This window comes from Aythya ferina (genome assembly GCF_964211825.1).
Source record: "Aythya ferina genome assembly, chromosome: 4".
In the NCBI taxonomy this organism is placed as follows: domain Eukaryota; kingdom Metazoa; phylum Chordata; class Aves; order Anseriformes; family Anatidae; genus Aythya; species Aythya ferina.
Genome location: NC_140300.1, coordinates 38027749 through 38051758, shown reverse-complemented (window position 1 = coordinate 38051758; position 24010 = coordinate 38027749). Strand labels below are relative to the sequence as shown.

Genomic DNA, 24010 nt, shown 5'->3' with positions numbered 1-24010 from the left:
GAATGCAAAAATGACATACAATCTATTTGGAACAGGTTGTTCTGAGCACTGTTAGTTTGTGAAAAACATGTCTGTGGAATAGTCTTTATGGTATGTAAACAGAGAATGTGATGAAGAAGAGAACAATACAAAGTCCATACAGATGATTACGAATTTCTGTACTAGAAGTGTGAGACGAAGAAGAGGAAAACAGTATTTTTGAAAAAAATGACTTCAATATTTATACATTTGTTTTTCTTTAAACTTCAATTCCCAAATTTATGTATCTTAATTCTCAAATTAGGGCTACAATTTCTCTATTTCATCAGTACCTTTAAATCACGAAAAAGCATCTTAATATTTCTGGCACAGAAACTTTCAAGACAACTGCAGATAGTAAAATCACTCTCATGAGTCCAAAATGATGGAGCATTTTCTCTTCAGGAACTCACCAACAAAGAGAACAGAAAATTGCTAGAAATGAATTAAGAAGCCAAGATTCTCAGTGAGGCCTGGATAACACAATAAATAACTATGGTACTTTTCTCAAGTGTTCTTGCATCTTTAAAAAATGCAACTCGTGTACTGGTAGTTATGGCATCAGTTTTATCCTCATCTCATGCTGCTGGTGTGCATGAGATTGAAAGTATTCAATGTTTAGATCATTACATGGCCCAAAAAGCTAACTTCGGTGCACAGAAGACTTGCTTAAAAATATTAGAAGAGATTACCTGATTTCAGAGCTGGCAAAAATTCATTTAAACCACATTTGATCAATTCTGACAAAGCTCTTCCAACGTTATTTTGAATCACATATATCCAATATAGAAAGCAAGCTCAGAACAATATAAATATATATAAATATATATATATATATTATATATATATAATATATATATAAATATAACATTATAAATACTCAGTAAGACGTTATGTCCTGCAGTTAGGTAAAACAGTGAACAAGAAAATATAGTGTGCACCTATACATTAGATGGGAGGCTTTGTCTTGGACATTTGCTGTGTTCTTCCAGTGCTTTATTCTAACCACCCAAAACCAGAAGCCAGGTATCACCAATATACGCATTGAGAAGCTGTTTTTTTGCTGTCATGATGAACATAATCTTATTTTTTCCAACCAAGAAAAATAGTTTTTGTACTCACTAATGTACAGACTACAGAAAAATCAACAGATCTTCGTATTGTTTTCAAATTTGTTCATAAGATGTGACACACTGTTATAAATGCATTAATTTATTAAAGCCAAGTTACAGCAGCACTTGGACAAAGCTTGATATCCTCAGAAGAAATAAAATCAGAAAACAAAAAAAATGTTTATTCTGAAAAGGCAGGCTAACACAGAATGACCATAAATGTTAGATATTTTCCTGTCTACATTTAAAGATATATTGAGTGCCATATGCACCGTCCATTTGTGCAAAAGAGTATTCTTCAGGAATAAATGAGACATCCCAGTATATGAAGGCTGAGCACCTTGTTGTGCTGCTAAGACAGACATCTCTATTCATCTACTGAAGTTTGTTTTCTAAGAAAAATAAAAAAAACACTGAAGTATGTAACTCAGCAGGGCAAGTTCACTGCTCTTCTATGTTTAATAAAGATAAATTTTGAACATCTGGGAAAAATTCTTTGACCAATGTTTTGATCATCAGCATCTAACAGAGGAATTATGGTGATTATTGTTTGTTTGTTTGTTTTTTGGTTTTGTTTGTTTTTAAGCAGGCACCAACTCAGCAGGCTATCAAGTTGTGACTTTTAGGAACCATATCATTAAACAGATCAGAACACATCATGAAAAAATATAACCAACCTGTCATCATTATCAACAAAAATTTATTTTCTGAAGAATTTTAAGGAGATATGGTTGGTATTGCCAGGCAGATTAATCCAATGAAGTATCTCATCTCACTAGCAGACCATCACAAATTCTTAAAAACAATCAGTAAAACACTAGAGAGATTACTTTTATGTTTTTGGTTTTCTTAACTCAAATTTTGGAAGTACAAAACTAAGAGGAAGATAGCAAGTATCTATATTATAATCCTTAGATAATTACAGTTGACCGCTGATAGTATATTCTTACTTTTGGTGAACAAAAAGAACATATGGTGAAACAATTCAAATAATAAGGAATTTTTGCTAAATGTGAAGCTTTTCAAAATGTTTCTGTTCCTAGAAGGGAAACATGTTTTAGAGGTATTTAGTATTTTACATTAACTTTCTAGTCTTCATATCTTCATTTTTCACTTCCCATCTTTTGTTTTTATTTTATTTTTTTTACTTTGTGCATCATGAAATGTATCACAAGCTAAAGAGACACAAAGGAATTGCAGTGTAAATGGTGCTCTGAATAACTCTTGAAGTAACTGTTAATTTATTGATGATGCCCTGCTCCTGCAGGCTTTAGGACACAATTACAATAGACTGTGCACTCTACAGGTGAGCCAAACTCTTACCAAAATTCACTTGAGTTCAGTCTCCTAAACAGAGCTGACCTACTGCTGATAAAAGACACGAGGACAATGAAGTGTGACCTTTACTTGTTCAGTGTTCCTAAAAGAAAGAAAAATATGACCATTTTCTATACTTGGAATAGATGAATGACACTATAAAGAAAAAGAAGACCTAGATAAGAAGAAAACAGTGTTAGTAAAGAATAAATTTAATAATACCCAGATCATAGCTTTTAAAACAGAGATTGTAAGGTGATTATTAACCTTCTGATAACCGAGGTGCTGAAAATTACAGCTGGTAAGAGCAACAAAGACAAGAATACAACTTGATCAAAAGCTGAGCTTAACACACTGGTTTAAGAGAATGCAAAATGTGTTTGCATAGGATAACAGAAGATTGGACTCAGAAGCCATACTTAAGTGCTTAAAAGCAGGTTTGAAAAAAAACAAAACACGAGGGAACTATGATCAATCTTTATTGGAGTTGTAGGTATCCAATGAATAGGAAAGCTTGCACTGCATCTTAGTAAATAAATAGATGGATAAATACAGCTATATGGCTAAATCCGTTTCTGCTTTAAGTACTGCATCCCCAAAGTTCAGCTGACTGACATTTATGAAAAGGTTATCTCAGCAATCTGTATATTTTAAGAACAAGACCAATGCACAAAATCAAAGGAATGCAGCAAGAAATAACTGTAAATCAGAAACTGTTGTACCAGAGGGCACATCTTGAGTACAGTATTTAGAGTCACATTACAAACATCCTTATAAACTGGAAGATAATTAGGGAAAGGATATAAACAATCCTAAACATTTCACTACAATATAGACCTGCTAATATTGAAAATTAAAACTGCAGTCACAAACTGTTCAGGGAATAAAAGAAAAAGCTTTCAGTAACCAACTGGCTAATACTTTCCACAAGATACAACATCCTTCACAATATCAGGGTTTCCTCCTCCGTGTTGCAATATCCTGCTGTTAAGACATAAAAAACAACTGAAGGCTGTCCTGGGAAAGCAATGAAAATCTGAATTATCTTCATGCATGATGTCTTAGACGTCCCACAGGAAAGTACCATTCTCGTCTGTTCTGAAGAGTATGATGGCATGGCCTGTCTCAAGTAGACCTCACACCTTCCCTAATTACACATACCCTCCTCTGGCAAAGCACAAAGGAAAGGCACAGAGAGTAGAAGGCTGCTGCTTCTCTGTGGAGCAACTGAAAACACCATCAAGCCTGACAAGCTTTTGGCAAATATGAAGGAAAGTGCTTCAATCTGGGCATCCTTCTCTATTTGCCAAGCAGTCATGAAACATCATCCAACACTCAACTGCAGTTAAGTTACCAATAAATAATATCTGGTTCCTTTCAACCATTTTCCTCCCCTCTGACAACTTAGGTTTTCTCACTCCTCACTTAGATGTCATATCAGACAAAAAATGTTACGGCCTCCCTGTATTTTGCATCTCTCCCACCAAAAGGATTTCCCTCTGATGGGTAAAAGTTGTGTATACAAAGGGCAGTTACGCCACAACACAACCTGGTTCTGGATCATGGAACAACAAAGTGGATTTCTGTAATCACATCTTAAGCAGATAAACCTTATCATAAAGAGAATATAATCTTGGCTCACATTGAAGAGAAGAAATGTGAAAGAAAATCATATAAGCTAGAGCTGAGATAACAGTGCTACCTTCCAGTTGTAATTCTGTGGAGCACAATACCCATTGGTAAACAACTATCATCAGTCAGGGTACCAGGATTACTGCTCTGAAGTATTCTAACAGAAAATAAATCAAATGAAAAATGGACAGCCATGCTGATCCACTGCCTTCCTGATGTGAGTCAGACTAAACGCTGTCTTACCCAATCCAGTGGAAGGTACAGAAGGAAACCCTCCCAGTTTGGACAGATAAACTGGAATTTATAAACAAATGTGAAACATCAGTTTTCAATCAACTGTAATTGGTACAGTTGGGCAAGGACAAGTCTGTAGACCACTTTACAACTTGGAACTGTATATTCCTAGTTGTCTTTATAATTTTATTTTATTCTTTGGTGAGACCGAAATGGCTCTCCAGACATCAGGCTGCACTGTAATTTTTACTTCATAAGAAATTTACAGTTTCATATCTTTCCTAATGGGATTACCTGAATCATTTACATTTCAGGAAATAACTCAAGTATCAATCACTCTGACTCACAAGTAAGAGCACACAGAAAGGATCAAGATGAATCTAAAAGTTGTTTTATTATTAGGAGTTCATTTTTAAAGATCTTGACATATATTTGCTTGAAATTAGAGACAGTTTGAGAGACTGGTTTGCTGTGCAAAGTATCATTTTTATTACATGAGACCTAGAAATAATTCTTCTGTTAGAATCCTGTTTCTGTACATCGCCTTAGCGATTAATTCTATTAAGTCTTCCACAGGGGTGCACACACATCTGTGATTTTAATTGTACTAGCTTTTAGATTTCAAATGACTGTTTTCTCCATGAAAGCTGACAAACTGATATCACTGTAGACAAAAATTGTCTTTTGTCCACATCTCACAATTAGCATCACAGCTTGTCAGAGACTACCTCTAGAAGGAAGAGAGTAGGCAGCTTTCACAAGCCACTCCATTCTTGCTTTTAATTCTTGCTTTCCCTGCTAGGCCTTCAGTATTTTACATTATTATCCTTTTTAAATATTAATAATCCTCTGACCAGGATGGAACCTCCCAAGAATGTCAAAATTCATATATAGCCACAAAATGCCATTTATAAATTCTGCTCAAGAAAAATGAAGTAAGCACGTATATCAAAACTTGATTGGGAAGAAAACAGTCAGATCTGCCAACTTCTGGGTATTTGGATAAACGACAAAAAAGCCAGAATTTGTTCACTGCACTTTTTTTCCAAGCTCATAAATTTCTAGTTATCTCTGTGCTATATGTCTATAAGGGAACAAGAATCATCTTGCTATTTTTCATGTGAAATTGTTTATAAGTGATCTACTAAGAGAGAATTTTCAGGTTTACACCCTAACATAAGCATAGTTATAAAACTAAACCCGTTGTCAACTGTTGCCATTACTGCCAACTTCTACTTACATGGAAGAAAAAAAAAAAAAAAAAAAAAAAAAAAACCACCAATCTGCAGAACACTGCTATAGGGCAAGATCATACAATCACATTCAGTACATTTATTTGAAGTCCAAATATATCACTTGACTAAATGTGTCTAGATAAATGGATTATGACAGCACTTAACCCAGATTTTGCAAGTAATTGAAGAGGAGAAAGTAGATAAATTAGGCAGATAGGAGCATGTACCCACAGTTATAGGTAGAATTCTTCAGCAGTTACTTTCACAGGAGATAAATATGACAGAGATTGGAGAGAAAAAAAAAAAAAAAAAAAAAAAAAAAAAAAAAAAAAAACAGTTCTTTGAGCGTGCCATGTTTGAATAAAGTTGGGTAAAAGGATTTTTACTATAATTTCTTGTTTTCCATCTTACCTAATAAGGACTTCCCTTTTTAGACCTCAAAATTTGGCTAGAAATCCTAAAACTTTATTACAGCTGTATTTCTGTGCAGCTTCCTAATATCTCTTGATGAAGACTCACAATCATGTACCAGAAAGAGAAGGAAATAAATTTTTGATATTTTCTTAATTTTAATCAGTCTTCATTTACTACATTACCTCATACTTTTTTTTTTTCCCCACACAGAAATTACTAACCAGTAAAATTTGGTTAAAAGTGATGTTGGCTACATTTCTGCTAAAAGACCAGAAATTGGAAGTACAGAGTAGCATCAAATGAGAAAAAAATAATTGATTTTGGAACAAAAAGCACTGCAAATAAAGTGACTGGCACATATTGAGCTGAGGAGTGAACTTCAGATTTCGTTTCATGACAAAATAGTTTTAATGTAAAACTAAAGTGTTCCAAGAGCATAATTTATTGTTTGTAGAAGTTCTTCCAAAATAATCACTCACATTTTATATAGAATCAATCATTAATGTGTGTGTATGCATTGTGCTTGCCTACTCCAAAACACCTTGCCTGTCTGTACAGTGATATACAATCGCCACATTCATCCCCATTAATCCCTCAAACAGAGTATCATCCTGTTGAGAGAACTGTAAAAGGTTTGGTGGAGGATTTCTCTGAACTTTGGGGTGATTGCAACTTAGACCTGAGAGTTCTATTTAAAAGAAGCCTGTCCTGGTTTCAGTTAGAACAGAATTAATTTTCTTCCTAGTAGCTGGTGGAATGCTGTGTTTTGGCTTAGGATGAGAAGAGTGCTGATAACACCCCGATGTTTTAATTGTTGCAGAGCAGTGCTTATACCAAGCCAAGGACACCTCAGACTTTTGCTCTGTCCTGCCAACAGGCAGGCTGGGGGTGCAGTAAGAGCTGGGAGGGGACAGACCCAGGACAGGTGACCCGAACTAGCCAAAGGGGTATTCCATACCATCTGACGTCATGCTAAACAATATATAGGGGTGGCTAGCCGGGGGGAGGGAGCCGGACTGCTCGGGGTTAAGCTGGGCATCGGTCAGCGGGTGGTGAGCAATTGCATTGTGCATCACTTGTTTGTACATATTATTATTAGTAGTACTATTATCATCATTGTATTATTATTATTATTATTATTTTCCTGTCTTATTAAACTGTCTTTATCTCAACTCACGGGCTTCACTTTCCATTTCTCTCCCCCGTCCCAGAGAGGGAGGGGGGAGGGTGAGCGAACGGCTGCATGGTGTTTAGCTGCCAGCCGGGTTAAACCACGACAAGCCCAAGCAGGTAAAGGACATACATGGGTAGGGAATGCAAAGAAGAAGAAGAAGAAAAAAAAAAAAGTTGAGAGAAAAAGCAGAGTAAAAGAAAAGCAAAAAGAGAAAAAGAGAAAATGGAATACCACTGAAAGCACAGAACAATGGAAAGAGAGAAGATATTTCTGATAGAATAAATGTAATAATCTAGAACTCTGCTTACCAGAGTAAAGAATCAACAGTTACACACAGCAGAAGAGACTCGATACAATCTTCTAGAAATAAACTCTGCTCCCTCCCTCTCACCACCACAAAAAGGACTTAGCTCAGAACGGCTCAATGTTAGAATCAAAAAAAAAGTGCTACAGTTCAGTGATATTCGAAGAAAATTTTGATGTATGAAATGCACTAAGTAAATTATCTAATGGGAGATTCATATTAGCATTTACGTTTACAAGCAAATAATTTATATCCAGTATAACTGCATTTTTACTAAACCTACCCCTATCACTTCTACTTTAAGGTTGGATTACATAGGGCAACTGTGAACTAGACTTCAGGTATAAAGAAAATTAGTTCTGTTGCTATAATGATAAAATTCTCTGTGCACCAAATAACTTACTGAGATCTATCATTCAGTAATCTCACAGACCTTCACATTTATTGAGATTTTATTAAGTCAAAGAACAAGAGAAAGTAGGAAAGCATAATAATAAAATAAAACACTTGGGATATTTGTATTTCAAACCCTGGAACTGAGAAGTAAGAGAAAAATTAATTACAAAGTTTACTCCCTTTAAAAGCATCGGTTTACAGTATTAATTTTATAGATGTACTATGTATCATAAGATGTAGGTGTACATTGACAAGTGATACTTTGTGAAGCTAACTGGGTAGGCATATTAATTTTTTTCAAATGCTTCTGAATTGGACAGATATAAATGTGAAAGAACATAATTTATGTAACTGCTGGTACCATTTATCATCTCATAAACTAATTCATTAAAATGGCTCAAATGTTTTGCTCCCCTCCTCTGTTTCTCCTTTTTATATATTTAGCATTTTCTTGAAAAGGAAGGCTTTATAAGCAAAAAAAGTAAGCAAAAAACTATCACTAAAACATCTGCAAATACCAATTGTTGTGTTGATTAGCGCTTTTATTTTTCCTCCTTTGTCTTAGGATTTTTGCTTTGTCTTCCTTTTCTGCCAAGTGAGGTATTCCTGAGCTGCAACCATCACAGCTTTGTCTTTTCTTCTGATAAATATGCACACAGAGTTCTGAGTCCTGTGAACTTTTTTATTATTAAGTTTGTCAATTGTCAGCATTTGTATTTCATTCCAATGATGAATGGAAGCATTAGATTTCAGCATTAAAATGTAGTTAGGATTGTAATGAGCATCATTAGGAAGCATAATGGGAATGAGCACAGGATCTCATTTTAGGTTTTTGGTTTTTGTGTGTATGGTGTTGTGCTTTTTTTTTTTTTTTTTTTTTTAAGTTTATTTGCTTTTTCGCTTTTATTTATCTTCCTTTCCTTCTAATAGGCAGGTGAAAGCTGTACTGTGCTTATTTATGTCTTCAAAACAGACAGCTATATCTTCTTATCCAAGATTCTTGACTCTTTTAAATCATGTCTTGTTTTTTGAAGTCTGAGCTAGAAAGTCCTTGTAAAAGCATCATCACAATCCATTCTAACACACACACTCTGATTCTCCATTCTGCTTTGTAGCTCAACTGCATGTCCTTACTGAATATAAATTTTTAAATGAATATAAGCCATCCTTGCACATAAATCTGAATAGATTCCATTACTTTTTACAGAAATGAATAGCTTAGTACTCTTAGGTTGGCCCTATCGGAAAGAATTGCACAATGAAAGATAATCCATATTCCAGTTCAGTGACTGGCACATACTTTTTATTTTCAAAAAAGTTTGCAAAAATATTTGCCATACCCCAGCTCAGGCTGCTGCAAAACACAATAGCAGCTCTAAATGCTGACCCCTTGGGGAATCCTGCTGTATTTGTGAATGTGAGATTTTGCTCTTTGTAGGCTAAATATAGGCTAAAATCTGCGGTCTGCAGTTTGATTTTAACCTGCATTAATTTATTGCCCAGGTGTTTTCATTTCAACTAAGACGTACTTTTAGAATGACAAATAGTTTCTGCAGTAAGGCTGCACTCAGAAAGAGCTTAGTATTTCAACTTTCGTGAAGATCATAGACCAAGTCAGTTAAACACATCCTTTCGTGCTTTATCATTTAAAAGGAAGAAATAACACTGAAGATAAGTAAAGCAAACCAAACAGATCATTGCTAATCGGTAGGTAAGACAAGGCACCTTGCAGTTTCCAACACATAGGGTGTGGTACACAGCCCACTGTTCGTGTAATCCCAGCTGTATAGGAAATTGAAGCCTTGTAAAAAGCAAGGCTGGAATGCAAAGAATACTGGAAGGCACTTCAGAGTGAATTCAGACACAATCCATGCTAGGGGTGGGGTTTGTTTGTTGTATTTAGGACGTAAATGGGAAAAAAGAAATAAGTGCCTACCTAAGCACTAAATGAAAGATATGTATTGCTGGAAATACATTGCTCTGTGTGACGAATTCTCTACATGCACTTTGTCTGTATGACAGCATCTCTGTAAAGGGTATTAACCTGATTTTATAAGACTGAAACTGGACTAAGTACCAAGAATGGCAAATAGACTGAAACTTGTAATTATGCCATAGGGTTTGCGTCCACATAAAAATATTTCTTCAGCTGGGTTTCAATTTCTTTGCGAGGTGGGGGTTGGTCTGTTCTCCCACGTGCCTGGTGACAGGACGAGGGGGAATGGGCTTAAGTTGAGCCAGGGGAGTTTTAGTTTAGATGTTAGGAAGAACTTCTTCACTGAAAGGGTTGTGAGGCATTGGAACAGGCTGCCCAGGGAAGTGGTGGAGTCACCATCCCTGGAGGTCTTCACAAGACGTTTAGATGTAGAGCTTAGGGATATGGTTTAGTGGGGACTGCTAGCGTTAGGTCAGAGGTTGGACTCGATGATCTTGAGGTCTCTTCCAACCTAGAAATTCTGTGATTCTGTGGGTCCTGACATAGTCAGAAAATAGCCAGACAAACACAGGGAAAAATAGTTAAAACTGCTAAGTCTGTTCCCAGAAACCATGTTAGATAAACTTAGATAAACCAAATTGTGTTTCGTTGGCTTTTTCGCCTATCCCATCAGTACTTGTTTATCTACTGGTATGCTTCTTTCTGCCCTTCTGCCCTAACTTATAACAATGTTTTGCTTTACTAAGGCTCACATGCTAGCAAAACATTCACCCACACAAACCTGTAACTGGGACATGGGAAAAATAAAAGGAACAAACTGTGAAAGGAACAAAGGGCAGGAACCTAGCGCATTACTACATAGAGGTACACGCACTCCCCACCACCCAGCCGCAGTGTCTGCCTGGCCCTGCCACTGTTGAGCCTCCTACCCGGCACACAGCCCATCTACAGTGTGGGATGACAGCTTTCTGGGTTAAACTTCAGTGTACAAAGGCAGGGGTTTGTCCCAAAAGCTGTATTATTGTTCCACCAAAGTCCTTCAGAAATACAAACTCAGTTTCACGCTTGTTGGTGATTTTCAGTATGCAAACTGAACTGAAATGTGAACATCCCTTTTCACATTTTTCACCAATAAAATGACTATAATTAGGTTACAGCAAGCAAAATCAGGTCTGTTAGGATCTTAGTTCTCTTTATTTTGCAGAGTTGGTGAAAACATTTGCACTCAGCAACTACAAAATGTAAAACATCATGAGGCACATGATCTTTGTATGAGTAAATAGCAATTGAGAGATATAATAAAGTGTTTCTAAAATTGGAAATCTGAGGATAGAGGAGTGATGAATTTGTCTTCTTTAGTAAATGATCCATCATGGTAACGTTGTTGAAGCAACTTTCCTTACTTACATGAATTACACTCCATTTATTTCCATTTGTGGTTTCATAACAAAGACAAATTACCAAAAATATTGGATTCTTCCATACGTACAGCCTAGATTTTACCCTTTCACGTGCCTCATCCAGAGTACGGGAAAGGAATGGGCATTTCCAGTATAGAAGGGCTGCTCATTTTACACTCTGGCTCTATGTTAAGTACCAGAAAAGAAGGATCTTGTTTACTTTTGTTTCTATTGACCCAATTTTTAAAAAAGTAAGGCACTTTTGCTTCAAAGGCAAAGCAATCCTTTCTGAAGGCCATTTGAAAGAAGCAGACCAATGTTTAGTGCAGGTGCATTATAATATAGAAACAGACTTTTTAGCTCAAACATATTACTTTATAAATGGAAAAAATGGTTTCTTAAACAGTTGTGGGTGTCTAAACTCCCTCACTCCTGCACCATTCATTTCCACCATCAAATGCTACCATACCAACTAGACGTAGGATTTTTTTGGAGAAGCACAGGGCAAGTACAGGCAATTTTACTTCTCAACTTTCACATGTCCTTATCGCTCATTCATCTATCTGGCTGTCCTGAGAACCCATTTTTAATATGGAAATCAACAGAATCGTTCAAAAGGAATAATAAAAATGTTTTCTATTTCAGATTTAATATAGTTTTAAGAGAGCTTTAGGTGGTATAATTACAATGAGTTTGCATGGAATGGGATCTAACTAGCAGGATTAGAAGAATGCTCCCTCCCCCCCCCCCAAAAAAAAAAAAAAAAAAAGTATTCCTACACTGTAAAACTAGCACATTTGGAAACAGCAGTAGAAGAGTTTTAAACATCATGAAGTCTCTCTCCATGCTTAAAATTGAGCCTCCTAATCTTTAGACTACAATTGGTATTTGCCTGTCAGTGACTGACTTTGGTCTTTATTTTATCAGAGTTTAACAGCTATGCATAATTCTATTTTCCAGCAGACTGCCCAACGTTAGCTGAGTGCAGCCATCATCAGCACACCTCCCCGTCCTCAGCAGACCAGCAGGCAGCAGTTCCCATTGCAACACGTGGTTGCCTGCTGCTCTTACTGGAGTTGGCTAGGTTTCTCCAAACACACACACTTTATTGTCATCACCTTCAGCTCATGTTAGCCAGAGAAGAGTAAGTCCCACTTCTGTCATTTTCATGTGCATGCGTCTCACGCTCAGTTATGGGTATGCTGCCAGATATTGTACCCCATGTTTTTTAGGATGTGGTAAAGTACACATGAGTGCTGTATTTGTACATGAAACACTCCAAATTAAATATGCTTTGAGGAGGATTTTTGTTTGAGGAGGAATTTTGGATAAGACAGCATTTGGGAAGAAAAAAAAAATAATCACACTGTGGGACTTACCCTTTAGTTCTCAGCATGAAAGAAATTCCTCCTGAGCAGCCCTACTGACCTAAAGGAAGGAGAACACTCGCAGGAACTACAATTGCTGGATAGAGCTATCGCATGCATTGCTGTCACATTTGTTTCTTCTGCATAAGGCAAATTTATTTTCTTTTCCTTCTTCCTATAGAGCAGCTTAACCCCAAAGTGAAGTCAAAATCATTTACTTACGTGATGCCATACTTACGTAAGTACGTGAAGCGAAAATCTGTGCTGCTATGGAAATGAATTTGATACCACAAATTTAGCACTGCAAATTCACTGTAGGGATCAAGAATGAAAAGGAGACTTGGCTGACAACAAGCAAGCTTTTAATCTCTCCCATAATTATCAAGTGTGGCAAGACAAATTACGAAGAACAAACGAAGGGTGAATATTTTAATTATTTTAAGTCTGCCATGTTTCAGAGTCTCTTCTGCTTCCTTAAATCCATTATTACCATTTATTTAGTAAGCATATATAGGCACAATCTATATACTGCACAAGAAAGCCCAGGTTCTTATTCATTCTTACAGGTGATGATTATGAATTACACAGGTCGCAAAGCTTCACCAATTTCCGTCAGCCTTCTAGAGAAATTTTCTCAATAGTGAAAGTAGAGGAAGGACAGAAATCTCACATAAATTACAAACCTGGGAGAGAATCATCTATCATAGGAAAGAGATCATCCTTTAGCTATAGATCAAAATTACTACCCACTACTATTTATATTATTTGAGTGTAATCTTTTTTTTTTTTGCCACTCTAAATAAATAAATACATAAAACAAAATCACCACACCTTTGTTTAAGGACATGAAATGATATTTTTGCTTCAGATAATTATTAAACCATACATAAATATCAAATTAGGCTATTCATTATGAGAAAAATACAAACTCATCTTAATTCACACCTTTATGAAATCTAACAGCTACAGAGAATGCCCTATAAATACAGGCAAAATTATACTAAATTTTCAACAGCAGCACAGGGAAAAGGACAGTCTATACAAGTGGGGAAAAAAAAAAAAAGGCAATGGCCAAGTACATAACACAGAATTATGCTGACTGTAATATTAATAAAATCAACAGCATAAGATGAAGTTGGCAGTGACTTGTCTGTGGTTAGTGACAGCTGCACAATGGTTGGTCTGGGGAAAAGTCAACTAATTTTTCTGGGCATGCTGAAACTGGATAACTATGCCATGCATGATCTGGCACTCATATGTTCACTTCAGTGATGGCAACAGAGAGCTGTGCAGACCATTTAACCTGCTGGGAACAGTATGTTTTCTTTTCGGTCTCCTTCTTTATTTCTTTTGTCTCATTTTAGACATTAAGCTCCTTGTAGCCTGAATAGCCTTTCCTAATTATTTGTTCATTTATGCATTCTAGCAGATATTAATTCTGGTTACATCTTTTAGGTGTTCCCAACATGCATACAATAACTAAATTATCCTTAATAGCTAAGAAAAACACAAAATGCAAGATTCAACAATCAACTTCAGCACACAGACCCAAAACTGTGTAAACAAAAAAAAAATCTAACTCCCAAGGGAGGCTGAAAAATGAATGATTTCTGTCAGTTGAAAAACAAAACAAAAACAAAACACTTTTGGTGCCACTCTAAGGACTCCAATCATATGATTCTCCTTCCCTGGCTTAATAACATAGGACATATTCTGCTTTGGTGATGACTACAACCTGTCCGGTTTTAGCTACAAGTTACAAGAAAAGGAGAAGACTAATGGTCCTGATGGAGAGGAAATTGTTTCTTACAGACACTTAATGGTCTTCATCTAAGAGCAAGCAAATGCAGGTTCTTCAGTAACACTTTCATCAATTATATCTGCAACTTTTCTATTTCCAATTTTTTGAGCTGGTTAAAGTCTCAGAAATCAACTTTGGACGAGAAAGCAGACAATTATTTTCTACGTTCTATACTTTTAGTGTTTAATAACACTAGATTCAATGTGTTTACTAACCACATTATTAACCACATTATTAACCAACCATACAAAGGTCTAAACCAAATTCTACAACTGAAGCAAGTATGCAAGATAGCTTTTAATGATTCTATCTCAATCATTAAAAAAAAAAAAAAAAAAAAAAAAAAAAAACAATCTTTAAATATACACCATTACCAGTATTCAGTGAAAACTTAGGCTCTGATTTGTTCAAGCACTCCGGTGACAGTGCCTGCACCCCTTGCATTAGGAACGGTTATCAGACTGTAGATGCTCATCACACAGCTGTCATTCTCTACCCAACAGGTGCAAAAGGAATTTTCAGAACACATATCACAGCACATTTTAAGGTCTAGCCTGAATTTATCTTCATTCCTTCCTTCATTCTTTTGTAACCACTCCCTTCTTTACCTATCTTCACTTATAATAACCTGTGCATGTTCACATTGAGTAAACAAATATAATAGCAATAAGAAAATTGATTTTTAAGATGAGATCTGAAATAACTATATTAATTCAAACTACAATAGTTACATTCATAAGTCTAACATTGCATCATCCCCAAACTCAAAAGCTTCAAAATCCAGTCATTTACACTGGACATTAAGTGAGAGATATGCAACGACAAATTAGAAAAAAAATAACAACCACCTGCACACTAATACAAAATCTGGCTTAGAGAGGTGAGGAAGACAAAAGGAATCTCCTTCCCATATGTTGTTCGGAAGAAAAAAGTGGGATTTTGAAGTTTTCAGTTAATTACAAAATGTTCACTACCTGCTTTTCAGGAGCACAGTAAATGCAATTAGTTCTGAGCATGATATGTGAGATAAAAAAGCAGAACTGACAATAGTATAAAACACAGCCTTTGCTTGCCTTCTTTCAGTGACAACACTGAGCACCCCAACGTCAGCTCTGCACAGAGAAATCATGTCAGCTGCGTTCTCTGATGACCACTATTTCCCCAACCAAGAGACATTCCAATTTCTTCCTGTACTAAACTTTAGCCTCCCAAAGCTACAGCTGCCAAATTACAGGCTCCCTTCCACATTATGTATCTGTTCCCTTAGGAAAGATGGTATTTTCTTATTTCACTTTTGACCTTTTCCTGTTACTGGTAAGAGAGGATGATAATTGACCCTATTGTAGAAGAAGAGAGGTTGGTAGGAAATAGAAGCATTATGGAATACATAAAAATTACTTCTCTATAATCCCCCCCCCCCTTTTTTTTTTTTTAAAGGAGAAAGAACTCTTCTCATCCAAGCCACTAAACACAAAGCAAATAAAATCTTTTTCCTTTAACTAAAAACTGCAGCTTTTATTTACACTGCTACTCTATGTTATGGATACCAATACAATAACCAAGTTAGTGTGTCTATAAATTATCTACTGCTTTGAAGTACTTTCCTCCACATATGAATCAGTCAGAGCTCAGTGTTTGTACCTCCAGCAGGGTGTCCTTGTTAACACTGAGTTTATTTGTATGGAAGGTCAGATGTCAATTATTGTGTCATTGAAACAAAAGGTTCTTGAATTTCTGTCTGCTGTGGGCTTACTCTTGGAACATCTAACTCCACCTGATCAACTGCCAAGGGGCAAGCAGATAAAAAGGAAAACGTTTAACTGCTTATGTTGTAGAGGTCACACAATTTATTTTGAACTCCTTTAACACCAATGTTGTCTTTGTTTTGTTTTTCAACTGTTATGTATCCCATTCTGAACTACCTATATTTCACCAATTCTTCTACTTCCACAACATGGATTTCTGTGCTCTTATCAAAGTCGCCTTGTGTATGGGCCAGGCAATGGTAATTGATTTGAATGAAGCTATTCCTTATTTACCCCAGTGAAAGTAAGTAAGAAAGAAAACATGCTCTGTAGTGTGCGTTTCTCATACGTTCCAGCTCACTGCACAGCAGAAAATAAGTATTTCTTGACTGTTAACTGTAATTTAAGACTGGAAATTGTGACTTTTCAAGTCGTAAGTGTGAAAAAGCTTTCACTTTAAGGGTACTCATGTGCATAAGCTTTGGCATAAAATATTTTGTTTTGTAAGTAGAAGTTAAAATTACCCCAGTTTGAAGCAAAAGCCATTACAGATTGAATTAATGTTTAATTCCAGCATTTGACTGAAGTAGCTGGCAGAAAGAATATTAGTAGGAGTAGAGCACATATTTTAATACTGTACTGAAGGCACTGCAGTCCTTTAGATTAGATCTGAAAGAGCAAATTGGAACATGATGTTCTGCTTCCCACTGAATCTCCATCCAGGTAATTGTTCAGCTCACAGGCTGGGTTTGGCTGTGCAGGACCAGCTGTACCAACCCATCCCAAACCCTAATCTAGAAGGGTCAGTGGGTTGCTCCTGCTGGAGACAAACTCCAGCCACACTGGTGCCCTGCTGGGAGTGCTAGGACACCAACCTGACCTGCTTCATACATCCACCTTTGAGCCACACTGGGGCATAACCTCTGACTTCCACGTACAACAGGACACTTAGGTCTGACAAGATACACTGTAAAAGTCTTTAAAAGTTTCCATACTGGAGGGCTCTTAGTTGGATGAATCCAAACAAAATTCTCATGTAAATTACGACTATTTATTTCTCACCCATGTAAACCATGGAAATTGAGAATAAGACTCTTAGGGACTTATTTTACTAATGGAATAGCCCAGTTTCTAACTGAGAGGGCTCAAAGTTTTTAAGCCCTTTTAGCTTTATTTTCTCTTTTCATCGTGGTTTGCATTGTTATAAACAAAAAGCAAATGCTAGTTTATTGCACTCAGCTGAATCTAAACCTGCAAGCTAGGTTCTGGACATAAAAGGCTGCTGAAATGGAATTTAAATCAAAAAATTCCTCTATTTCATAGTCAGTTTTGAAAATTGGGAGAGCCATTAAATTTGTTTTCTTTCCCACCTTAGCACATTACATTATAACCATATATTAAAAGGCAATACTTCCTTTGTACCAGAGAGGCTGTAAAACAGCGTTATACAGTGACAATCAATCTGAACTTTAGAAACAGGATTCTGCTGTTTCAGCTCTTTTCTGGCTATGTCATTAACTGAAAATAAATCCCCAAGGCTTACTTACACTTTAAAGATTTTTTTTTAGTGCTTAAAACAAACATTTTGAAAAAGTGGATGCAAAGGTAATCAACAAACTTGAATTTATTTTGCTTACACTGAACTTAACCAAAACATTCTTCCTAGAGCACTCAGTGAATAGCAATGTCTTACACATTGTGAATCTCAGCCCTCCACAGGACACAGTCCTACTATGTTGATGAGCAATGCACTGTTTTTTCACCTGACCACATACAGACTGGCATTCCATGAGCTGAAGATCACCTGGAGCATGGAAATCAGCAAGTTTGACTTCTCTGTACCCATAAACATCCACTCTGTTAAGTCAGAACACAGTTAAAGTTAGGGTACTTGGTTTAGGAAAGCATTCGGATGCTAATAATAAGGGTATCCAATTAATTCCCCTTCGTCTTACATATCAGACTCAGTAACAACAAAAGTTGTTAAATTCAATTTATTCTTTAGAAACCAAGAGAACACAACACCAAATTTAAGAATATAATTTAGGATGTATTCATGTGGGATTCTGAGGTAAATCCAAGTTCAATACAAACACAGCATGGTACTGAGTCCACACTAGAAAACACTGATGAGAGAGAACATATTAGGGTAGTCTAATTGATTTGATCTGCCTGGAGGTCAGGAGACCTTGGATCAGTTTCTGATCTACTCAGCAGAGACAGAGGCTGCAAAACACTGTAATAACAGCTTCTGCACTAAGTCCATAATTTCTGTTTGAGCTGTATGCAGAACATCTACTAAAAATATGCAGTCTTCACACAAAGATTACAAAAGCTACAATTTACGTGAGTGTTACTTCATTTTCAACTTTAAGTCTTTCTTTATTCCTTTCCATTTAGTGCAAGGCACCTTAAAACAATTTATCCACTGTAGACTTGGATCCTAGTTTATCTTCTGGTAATGCACTGTCATGCCCAAAGATCAGCATTTTTCAATGAACTCAATGGTCCAAATTATGTCTTATAGAAAAAGCAACTAATAGCCTTTTTCCCCCTTTTGAATGCATAACTGCCTGTGATTATTAATAAAACATCTGCTCTCACCCTGGAAGTTTTTTTCCTTTTCTTTGGTTAGATTGTACATGCGTAGCAGTTGCATAGACATAGGGGTTGCATACTAGAAGTACTACTAGAAATTATTGTTCAGTACTTGTTATTATATTGCCTACAATATACATTTGTCATTTATCTTGCTCAATGTTTGTATGTAAATTGAAGAGGTGCAATACATGCTGAAACTCTAAACCTTCTTGCTGTGTGCCCAAATGCAGTATCACGTCTTGCACTTTAAAATGTGTAGGTGGGAAAATGATTAAATACAAGAAAATACAGAGAATAAAGAAGTAAACATGCCCAATTCCTCTCCATCAAGAGTTGGGAGTTGGTGAGGGTCAACACTTCACGTAACAGAGCTTCTCCCTTACTTATCTTCATTCATCTTAATATCCCCCTTTCAAGAGGTTTCATCTCATTATCCAAAGAGAAAAAAATAATGAAAAAGCCCTTCTTCCCCTTGTCTTTCCATTTGAAGGAGGGAATAGAACAATTTTCCTATTATTTCATTATCATTTTCTCCCTCAAGTATATGAGTAGGAGGAAGCATTAAGTAAAAGACTGTAAGAAGACAGAAGTGTGCAGTTCACCTGCATGAAGGCTCAGGCCTGAAAAACCAGAAAGCCCACTGTAACTCCTCTTAGTCTCACCAGCCAATACCACAGCTCTCAGGAAAAGATGCCCAGACTTGGAAAAGGTTCTGAAACAGCCTTCTCCAGTCTCCCCAGCCCTACTGAATTTGGCCGTAATGAACGCAGCCCAAGGGGGGGACATACACACAGGCAAATACCACTCACTCTCCCATACTCCTACTTGCCCTTAGTCTATGTCAGGGCACCAACTCTGGCCTCTCCACTACGTTCTGCCACTGACTTTGCTGATCAATAGCATTAAAAGCCACAATCACAAAGTCAGGAAACAGGAGAATTCATCCATCACACAAGACTGTTGGAGCCCAGCAGACACAAGAAGCTTCAAATTTTGCTGGGGAAGATACGACTCTGAAGTCACATCAGAGTTTCTTCTCATTTTATCACATCAAGTCAGAACGGGTTTTTGTCAAGTTAAGGCAGAAGTGTAATCAGGCCAGTATGTGTCAAGTTATGTAAAGAAAAAACGCGTACTAATCAAATACAATGGGAAGCTGGCCTCCGAGGTTTCTTTTTTATTGGAAGCATGCCCCCTTAGAGTTGTCTGTGGATGTGAACTCCCTATGAATAAATCTGAAATTATAGTAAATGACAATTCTAATGACTGGTGATCTAGCTACTAAGCATCTAAATTTTTTATTATATATCTAGGGCTTCATTTTTGAACAGAGCTGATTCATGTGCATTTTGCATGTCAATTCAGGCCCAAATCCAAAGCCTGAAGTCAGCACAGTACTAACAGAAACATGCCACTTGTTTCCAGTGCAATTTTGAACAGCCCATGACTGTGCCTGCCTTTGGGTACTTCCAAGCAGGCAGAAACAGCCATCCAAGACAATTATCTGCATACACACAACCTGTGTGTACCTATACACACATAAGCAACTGCAGCAAGTATGAACCCAAATTTAAATTAGAACGAGGACCCATAAGTTAAAACAAAGAAAGCAGCAGATTTTATTGGAATTCAAAACAAAATAATTTAACTAGAAATTTGGAAAATATGGCTATATTTATCTTTGCACCAGCCAAATCACAATAAGAAAGAAGGCACAATTTGTTCATTTTCTTATATAAGGGAAGGGCCATGTCCATTTCCGTGATGCATGTGGTTGAGATGTTCAAAGCTGTTAAGGTCATTCCTGCACTCCCACAGTAAGCACAGGTCACAATTTCAGGCTTTGATACTGATCAGCATTCAAGATCTGTTAGAAATGCCTTTTGTAAAAGAGCGAAAGAAATGAAAGGAAGGCATTGCACAGATCTGTTTTGAAGCTGGACTTGTTTTTAACAATGCACCTTACTCCTTTCCCATTGTTCCTATTGTCCTCTCCAGCTACTTTCCTCTTTTCAACACCATTTGACTTCGCATTACCTATCCTCTACGGCTAGTTGGTTAGAGTGAGCTAAAGCATCCTTTAGGGCAAAACAAGTCACACAGAGGGATGAAAAAGAGCAGAAAGAGCAGATAGGATAACAAAGGTTTCCCCCCACACACGCTGTACTGATCCTTGCTACTGAGAATGTACAGCAAGCTGGCAAAACTACTGCTGTGTTTCCTTGTTGATGTGTATTGCATTACAGGCTGTAGCTGCCAGTATTAAGAACTTGATTTCTGCAGGTACTTAAGGAAAGCAAAGACTGTAGGGGACTTTTCCAAAGGAACTCAGCTCTACATGAAACCTGGACATTACCTGAAGACATCTGAGGTAGGGCTGATTATTATTGCTGGATTTTCCAAATCCCGAGAAAGAATGTGAAGACATTGAATGAAAATGAGAACTGACCCCAGCAACCTACTGGGACAAGATGTTCCCTGGGAGACACAGAAGAACCCAATTCAGCTGAGATCCACTCCCAAATTTCCAGTGTTTTTACTTGTTTCTGCAGCTGAATTTCATTTATTATTCTAAATGTAATGGAACCTAGTCCTTTGTAATATCTCCAAAAGGGAGGAGGACTACCTTGCAGGATTTAGTTCTCATACAGAAGAAATATACCACAAAACTATCACACAAACTGGGCAACTGTGATTTTTTTTTCTTCCTCCCAAGAATTTAGAATAGGAGGGAACATGAGACGCATTTTCCTAAATAAATAAATAAAATAAAAATAAAAAGTAACAATAAAAACAAAACAAAATAAAGCAAACACCTTGATATTTTAACTCGCCTACTACTTCCTCACCGATGTGTAACGCAGATTATTCTGTGCTTTTATTTGTTTTTAGCATTTCTTTTAACACAAAGTAGTTCTTTTAAAGTAAAGCAATTACTGTAACCTGAAGCTCATTCTACAAAGATCATTTTGTAATTATCAGGATACTTTAATAGCCAATATTCTTTTCTTCTACATACTATTTGCACATTAGGAAAGACATGAAATATTTATGCATCTTAGTCCAAATTCTCATTTTAGCAGTATTAATCCAAATTATTGTCTTTTTCTGCCAGTAGAACAATATGCAATAGTTAAGGGTTAGGATGGTGGAAAATGCCAATATTCTTGTAGTTTTACTCTGACTTGCTCTCTTTCAGGATTTTATTTTCATTGTTTGCCACATTACTAACTATAAGCAGTTCAAGTCAGTCCTCTAGTGTCAGGTCACCTAAAAAGTGTTTTCTTACTGTTTTCCACAACAACTTTTACATTGTCCCAAAACACTATTAAATTAATAAAGGAATCATTCATGGTTTTTTTTTTGTTTGTTTTTAGTTTTTCCCCACAACTGCTTCCTACTTGTGAACACTGTCTGCAAAATAAACACTGCTGCTTAAATATGCAAGTTATTTTAAATTGTGTGTCATGATAGCATGCATTGCACAGAAAAGGTCAAATTTACAATTGTATACATGTGGTCTCTAAATATATTTCACAGTTATTTACATCAAAAATCTGCCACCAAAGCACAGTTTTTTGTTTTTTGTTTTCCAAGTCTCTATCTTTAGCAGTAAACGGCCTGTTTCTCCAAAGTATGGGATGAACTCTAAATGCACTTTGTCTTTTTAGGAGTAGAAAGATGGAAGATAGCCAGAACTGCTGCAAGTCTGTATCTAGACCAGTAAAAAAAAAAAAAAAAAAAAAAAAAAAAAAAAAAAAAAAAAACCATATATACAAACAAAAACTTAAAAGCAACTTATATTTAATCTTACTTCTTGCTCGCTTCTTAGCTGGGCTTATTGACAGGTATAAGTGACACTTACTTGTGCTTACACCTGGTTGATATTGAATTTCAGTTTAACTGAAAAAGTAACATGCTCAAAATGCAAAGTTGACTCACAGGCAGGCACTCGGACTGCACCACACTCTTGGCTCAATGTAAAGGGTCAGCACCAGATTCCAAGCTCAGCACACTGCTCTGCTGCTCACTGAGCCATCATGGAAGGAAGGGGACTGCTATGAACTCAAGAGCTACATTTCCTGGAAAGCACCTGGTCTCCAAAGAAGGCTGGGAAAGCCCACCACGCCTTTCCTTGCTTTCCAGAATCACATTAAGGAGATCTCAGTGCAGCTCAGAGGACACCACCAGCAAACTAAAGACCACTCATACAGCAGAAATAATTCCCCTCCAATACCCAAGTTTCCCAACTTTTCTGATTCTTCTAGAGTCCTTGAGAATAATTTTTGCAGACATATAATATCACAACCTTCTCTAAATAGCCTTGAGGCAGGACACAAGAGCAACAGCAAGCAAGGAAATACCATCTCTACATAGGCTTTCTATCCCAAGCCAAAGGCTTAGAAGTAGACTTTGTACAGTATCGCACCGAACCTTTGTGGAGCTTCTGAGGAGCGACCAAGGTTGCCAGCTACTCGAGAGCACTTCACAATCTCCACATGCCTAATTAGGTATTTTTCAGAAGAAGCAGAAGATGACCTTCTGTAAACCTAGATAGGATTTATATGGCAAGGAAAGCACTAGGTCAGCATTCTAAAGCCATGTAAGTTACAAACACTATAATACCAACAAAAAGCACGATTGCAATTATTTCTAATTTCAGAGTGCAAATGTCTAGTAGAGAATGTTGTGCTGAAATCTAACATTAACCTTTCCATTCATAGCTTGACTTGGTTACAAAAGAGGATTAAAAAAACCTGAAACTTCAGACATAATACAGTTCTATACCATCTATTATTTTTACTGCATTTCTTTTTATCGTAGGAACATCAGCTTGTGTTTTGCTAATTTCCTGATTGTTGCCATCAATAAAAATTAGCATTTAGAGCTCTTTGAGACTGATTCTACTTAGTTTTGGAATCAGTGTAAAGGGAGCTGGGGAATATCTAATATAAATTGATGATTCTTTTATTATGCATCTCATTAACAAGATGCCACAGGTAAATAAAATAATGGTATGATATATGGACAGCTGATTAAAATCAAAAGGTGAAGGACTATGAAAAAAACACATTAAGGGAAAATGATTAACTTCTTTTTGGTATTACCTAATTCATTAGCAAATACAACAAATGAAATATGCCCTTAACACACTTGCCAAGTAAGCACCTACATTCTTTACATACACAGAGAGAAATAGCAAAAGTATGCACACATAATATAATTGGGCTAATTACACATCTTTTCAGGACAAGCTTCTACAAATTGAATCTACTCTAAAAGTTTCACGTTTATTTTTGAATCTATAAAGTAACAACTGAGCA

General features: G+C 36.5%; 1 protein-coding gene across 1 annotated transcript in view; it reads right to left on the bottom strand.

Annotated features, from left to right (window-relative positions):
• The window catches only part of LOC311436130 (uncharacterized protein), a gene marked incomplete at its 5' end in the record, with an annotated part of 364735 nt that overhangs the window by 125527 nt on the left and 215198 nt on the right, over window positions 1–24010 (bottom strand). The gene's annotated exons all lie outside the window — the stretch shown is intronic.